Genomic DNA, 5,469 nt, shown 5'->3' with positions numbered 1-5,469 from the left:
TATTATTATTATTATTATTATTATTATTATTATTATTATTTCCTGTAAGATACTCCTTCTTTATGAATTATTACTATTAATTATTATTATTATTAACTTTTCTGTAAGCTACCCCTTACTTATTATTATCATTAATTATTATGAGAAGAAAAGGACTGCACCACCTCGGTAATTTCATCTCAAGAGAGTCGAAGAAAGAAGCAGCAAGACGTCCAGGAACCGTCACATGCTAATCACGGGAAAAAGTCAGGTACCGAGAACAATTACCGCACCTCATGCAACAGATTGCTGCTATCGTTACGCTACTCCATAAAACAACCTCGATTCGACATCCTTGCAAGTTGAAATGACGTCAAAAAGATACAAATCTATCAAATTTCCTGACTGTAAACTAAAACGCAGCCATTTTCTCCGTGTACCTGATCGAATGTAACTATCACCCTGGAAATCTGTCCAGCAGAGACAACGAGGTATCCTTCCGTCACTCCTGCGACAGCGCTGGAATCCCCCAGGACGACAATAACCGTGTCCAATAACCCTAATATCAGGACGTCGTAGCGACTTATTTCCCCCGTTTTTTCCCAAAACCTCCAAACGGCCTTGAAAACCTCGTGCGGAGGAGGACGATGACGAGCCAGTGTGCGTTCAATCCGAAGGATATTTGGACAGAAAAGACGTCTCAACGTATTTGCCTCTTTATTCAAAAACAAACATTTGCAGCGACGTCACAAGCCAACCCATGCAGGTCTGGTTCGGCCCAGTGCACACCTTCGCTAAGTCACTTTCACTGGAGGAGGGTTGCCAAGCCATCCAGGGCCTACGTCATCAACCAAAATGAAGTCACACGTCTAAAATGCTGGGGTGGTATTCTCGGTGACTCTGCACCACAACCCGAGAGTAAATGTTCCCTCTGCAACATCGTTACTCTAGCAACAGCGAAGAGAAGTCGGGAGAACTGGAGGTAAAATCACCGATCACATTAGGAAAGCTGGCAACCTCCCACACGTGCAAGAAGGTATCCGAAGAGGAGAGAGAGTTCGTAACACAGTAGAGACTAGGTCAGGTGCGTGTGTAGAAGTGTTGCAGTGTACGACAATAATTCGTTAACGAAAAGAGCTTATCGAATGTGACATTAGTTGTTTATTGGTGTTCAGACAAACAAGATTTGCCCTTACACGTAGGGGAAGTTGTCGCTTGGTAAACTGACCGACCAGCTCGGGAAAAAGGGAAATTGAAAATGAAAAAATGTTGAGTCGAGTGAAACTTCTTGCATCACCTCTTCGTTGAAGTGAGGGCATAAAGGGACGGTCATTTACCCAAAGGCGAAATGCTACTATGTCTCTAATTCATTTCAGAATTTAATCTGGCACAAGCAGAGCAAAAGGGAAAATGCCACTGATGACCTTGTGTGAGAATATTGCAAAACCACTTTGAATTCTCTGTCACAATGAGCTCATGTGTCTCATCTAGGCAGCTGATTTGCTCTTTTCATAATGATTGTTCCTTTTATAAAGCCATTTATCATTCTTCAATTTACAAAACATTTGTTTGGTACACATTACAGAAGGAAGAAATATTTATCAAAGCTTGGCTACATGATACTCTAAGTGCAGCCCTACCACGTCAGGCTGCTTATCTTAATGCCATGCTGCCAGTCTGTATGTTTGTCTGCCTGTCTTTACGGCCGTGGAACCTACAGCAGCGAAAGAGGATTAGTTTCGTAAGCGTTGTATTTTTAGTTTTGTAAGGTGTTACGCACAGGTATGTCCGGCAAGGTCTTCCGACGAAGCTAATGTGATCATATTTCACTGCTTTGTGAATCGAATTGATAAAAGGTATTTATTGTTAAGTAACGTAAAAAAAAAAAAAATCTCAGCAATGATCACAGCGCATGTTTTTGTAGCACTTTAAACCGCTCTCCCTCCACAACAAAATAAGATACCGTACATTCTTTTGTTGACGCTGATACCGAATATAGGATGAAACCCTGTAATAGTAGAGTAGCTTCGAAAGGCTTTGGTGACAATGGCCATACTCTCGACAAACCCTCTTTAAGGGTGTGTATAGACTTCTCGGTCCCACTCAAACACTGTATGACCTACCAGTGACTTTCATTCATCCTTGGAGCGGACGTCTTACAACATTCACACTCCTCGATCATTACGACATTCATCGGGCTTTCTTGCCTATAAATAACATTGATCAACTGATCATCGAGCTCAGCATTTTTCTTTCTTTTTTGGCCCCTACATGCACAGACTACATATCCCCAGCATTTTCGAACGCAATGAATCAGCTTCATCAAGCAAACTTTGGTTTTCAACCTTTTTGTGACATTCATTCTTTGCATTCTCACATCGAAGGCATTGCATTCCCGCCCCTTTCACTGCTTATTTTGTCTTCTGTGGGAATCCCAACTTGCCAATCAGCTCTCTCTCTCTCTCTCTCTCTCTCTCTCTCTCTCTAAACTGCTTTTGTACAGTGATTTTTACTTTCTTGTCTCGTTACATTCTCTTATTCACATTTCTGTATATTTCTTTTTCTAGCACGTCTGTAAAACTATTGCTTCCCTTCTTGCTATCACCGTTTATCATTTCCATTTTTCTTACCGTCTACCGCTCTTGTTAGGTCCCCTTCTATTACTTACCTTTTGTACAATAATCTCTCGTTCACATTCAAAGGCGTCTCAGGCTACAAACTTTATTATTTTCCATCCAGCCTTTTAAAATTCAACTATCACTAGTCGCAACTGGATTAAGCTTCCCTATCTCGTAAATAAATATATTTAAAGCCTATTACCAGATATCAACCATTCCTACCATATGCGTGACCGACTCTTCAACGCGACTTCCGCCAACAACTTCCAATCGTGTTCATTTCCCCATCCAGAACTTTCTCAAACCATCTGCAATACACATTTAAAACAATCACAGCGGCATTTCACGTCGTAGCCCCACGAACAGACTAGCACCTATTTCCGAAAGGTCGTCGTAAAGTCGGTTACTTATAGATCTGAATGTAATATCCATTCTTATACTTCGCAGCACGTCTTCTCAGAGTTCATACACTGCATGCATAAGCTTATATATGTCCCTCTGTGCTTCAGTGACTGTTGTATTATATGGTCAACAATAGCTAAAATCCACTGAATATAAACCTATATCTGTTTCTATGTACTTCAATAAGAGTTGTGTTAACAACACTGTTATGGTTAAAAGTTAAAGTAACTTTCTCTTATTACAATATTAAAGTTATTAGCTAAATGTATGTAATCTTGTTTTCTATGTAAACATGAGCTATAGACGTGATTTCTATGTACAAACGAGATGTGATTTGTATGGATTCCATTTAGTGGTGAGGTGAAAAACTGGATGTTCATATGTGAGTGTGTGAGCTCAAAACATTATTGGACTCCGCCAACTTCCTCTTATGTCTAGTGTCGGTCGTCTTTATAAGCCTGAAGTTTATCCTACTTCTGTCTCAGACCCTTCAAACTACACAATGTCAGCTGTCTTCTTCTTTCCATTGTGTGAAAAGAGGCAAACCTTTCTTGGGCTTGTGATGCTTTCCTTCATCCATCTTCGTCGTGACGCATCACTCCAGCAGTCAAGCAACCAGGACCCCCTCCAGATTTCTATTCCTATCCTGCCTTCACGTCGCCCACTCGCTCTTTCTCATTCCCTGTTTGTGTCTCGTGCTTTAGTGTTTTGTTTTTGGTCAAATTCAAGCCACTAAGTACAGCTTCAGCTCGGCCACGGGAGGCCTTTTCACTTTGCTAGTGAAAATTGCTCCTCACCTTGTACATACGGTCTTCTGCCATGTTCAGTCAGGATATTTGGAGTTTACTACCAAGGCAGAGCACACATCTGTTTAGTCCTGCACCGACAAGTTACGCATAAATATATAGAAAGTTCCACTCCCGTCTTTTCTGTTCTTTTTCCTCCATAAAACTCCAGTCATCTTCAGCCTCCCGTCTCGGACTCCTCCAAGTAGGCCCAGATCTCCTCATTCTTCTGGTGCCCACAATAGTCCAGCTGACATCCTCACGTAGTATTGTCCTCTGGGTGGTGCTGAGTGCATATCAAAGCCATCTTTGTCTCGCTTTCATCATCATCTCGTTTACATACAATTTTCCTCATTGTATCGTTTCTAACTCTATCCTGCCATCAGAGCCCCAATACTCTCCTTAAAGCTTTATTCTCAAGTCGACAACATTTTTTCTTTTTACATATTTCTTAGTAATGCTCATGATCCATACCCGTAAAAATGTAAATTGAATTAGACATGCATACACACAAACACACACAATATATGTATATAATAATATATAATATATATATATATAATATATATATATATATATATATATATACATACATACATACACTTATATATATATATATATATATATAATATATATATATATATATATATATATATATATATATATATATATATATACTATATGCAAGTGGACAAGTATACAGACTCAAGCACATATACTACTCTTACAAAGAATTGTCAAAGGACTAAATAAAATCAGGATTTAAACATATTTTTGTAAAAAGAAAAAAAAAATCTGGTCCCGTTACCTTACAGACTGTTACGTACATTAAACGGTTCAATTCACTTTTGTAAACTGAAATAACGTATACGTTTTCTAAGGACGTTTTGCAAACTAACTTATTTTTGTTCATTGCTGTTTTCACCTATAATGAAATAACGTCCTATCACGAAGAGAATGAAAACATAACTGCTTTCCTTTAAATAATGTATATCACAAACATCATTTTTTACTAATGTCTCGTTAGATATTAAGCAAGTAAATTCTTCACAGAACACTGAAACAAACAGATAGACGGAAATATAGAAAGGCAATGTGTAATGTGCATATTATGCATAAGAGACAAAATGAGAAGACATATCAGCATTACACATCTGCATGTATAATGATTAGTGTAATGATTCTCTTCAGCACAAGACTACGATTCCTTTGAGGTGCTAACTGCGCAGAAACAGGTGGAAACATTGATACAAGTAAATAATTACTCTAGCAAGTTTCAGCTTCGCTTTGGCGTTCTAACTGAGACCTTGACCGTTAATAATAGGGTTTCCAGAACTGGGCGTGGCTTTAGGAGGTTTAATTTAAAGAGACAAATATACCGGTGGTTAATAAATAGTTAACTGGTCTTACACTGGAGAATATTTTACCGATTTACTTATTTTACCTTTGATAAACGTCCGGAATCATTTTTCATTTCACACATAATATTCTCCTTAAATTGATTCGTTTGCGGGATTATTGATTTCCACACTTTCAGTTACGTTTTTGTTGCCGACTTTAATGCATTTCATCTAACGCTGTGACATCAGGCTCTTCGAGCCTCTGTCTTCGCTTTTATGGGATTCATTCGGCCGATGAATCGCGTTTTCAAATTCTTGAGAGAGCTCAGCGCTCATTAGCAACTC

At 38.9% G+C, this 5,469-nt stretch overlaps 1 protein-coding gene across 3 annotated transcripts in view; it reads left to right on the top strand.

The window, feature by feature from the left end:
- The first annotated feature begins 814 nt into the window (after positions 1-814).
- The window catches only part of LOC135198788 (uncharacterized), a 44,670-nt gene continuing 40,015 nt past the window's right edge, over positions 815-5,469 (top strand). The window contains exon 1 of one of the 3 annotated variants that reach the window (XM_064226733.1): positions 815-961. The gene's annotated coding sequence lies outside the window, so the exon portion shown is untranslated. The other 2 variants (XM_064226732.1, XM_064226731.1) reach the window with 2 other exon arrangements.

Source organism: Macrobrachium nipponense, chromosome 22 (assembly GCF_015104395.2).
Source record: "Macrobrachium nipponense isolate FS-2020 chromosome 22, ASM1510439v2, whole genome shotgun sequence".
Classification (NCBI taxonomy): domain Eukaryota; kingdom Metazoa; phylum Arthropoda; class Malacostraca; order Decapoda; family Palaemonidae; genus Macrobrachium; species Macrobrachium nipponense.
The sequence above is the reverse complement of the archived record's forward strand: the minus strand, read 5'-3'. Positions and strand labels throughout refer to the sequence as shown.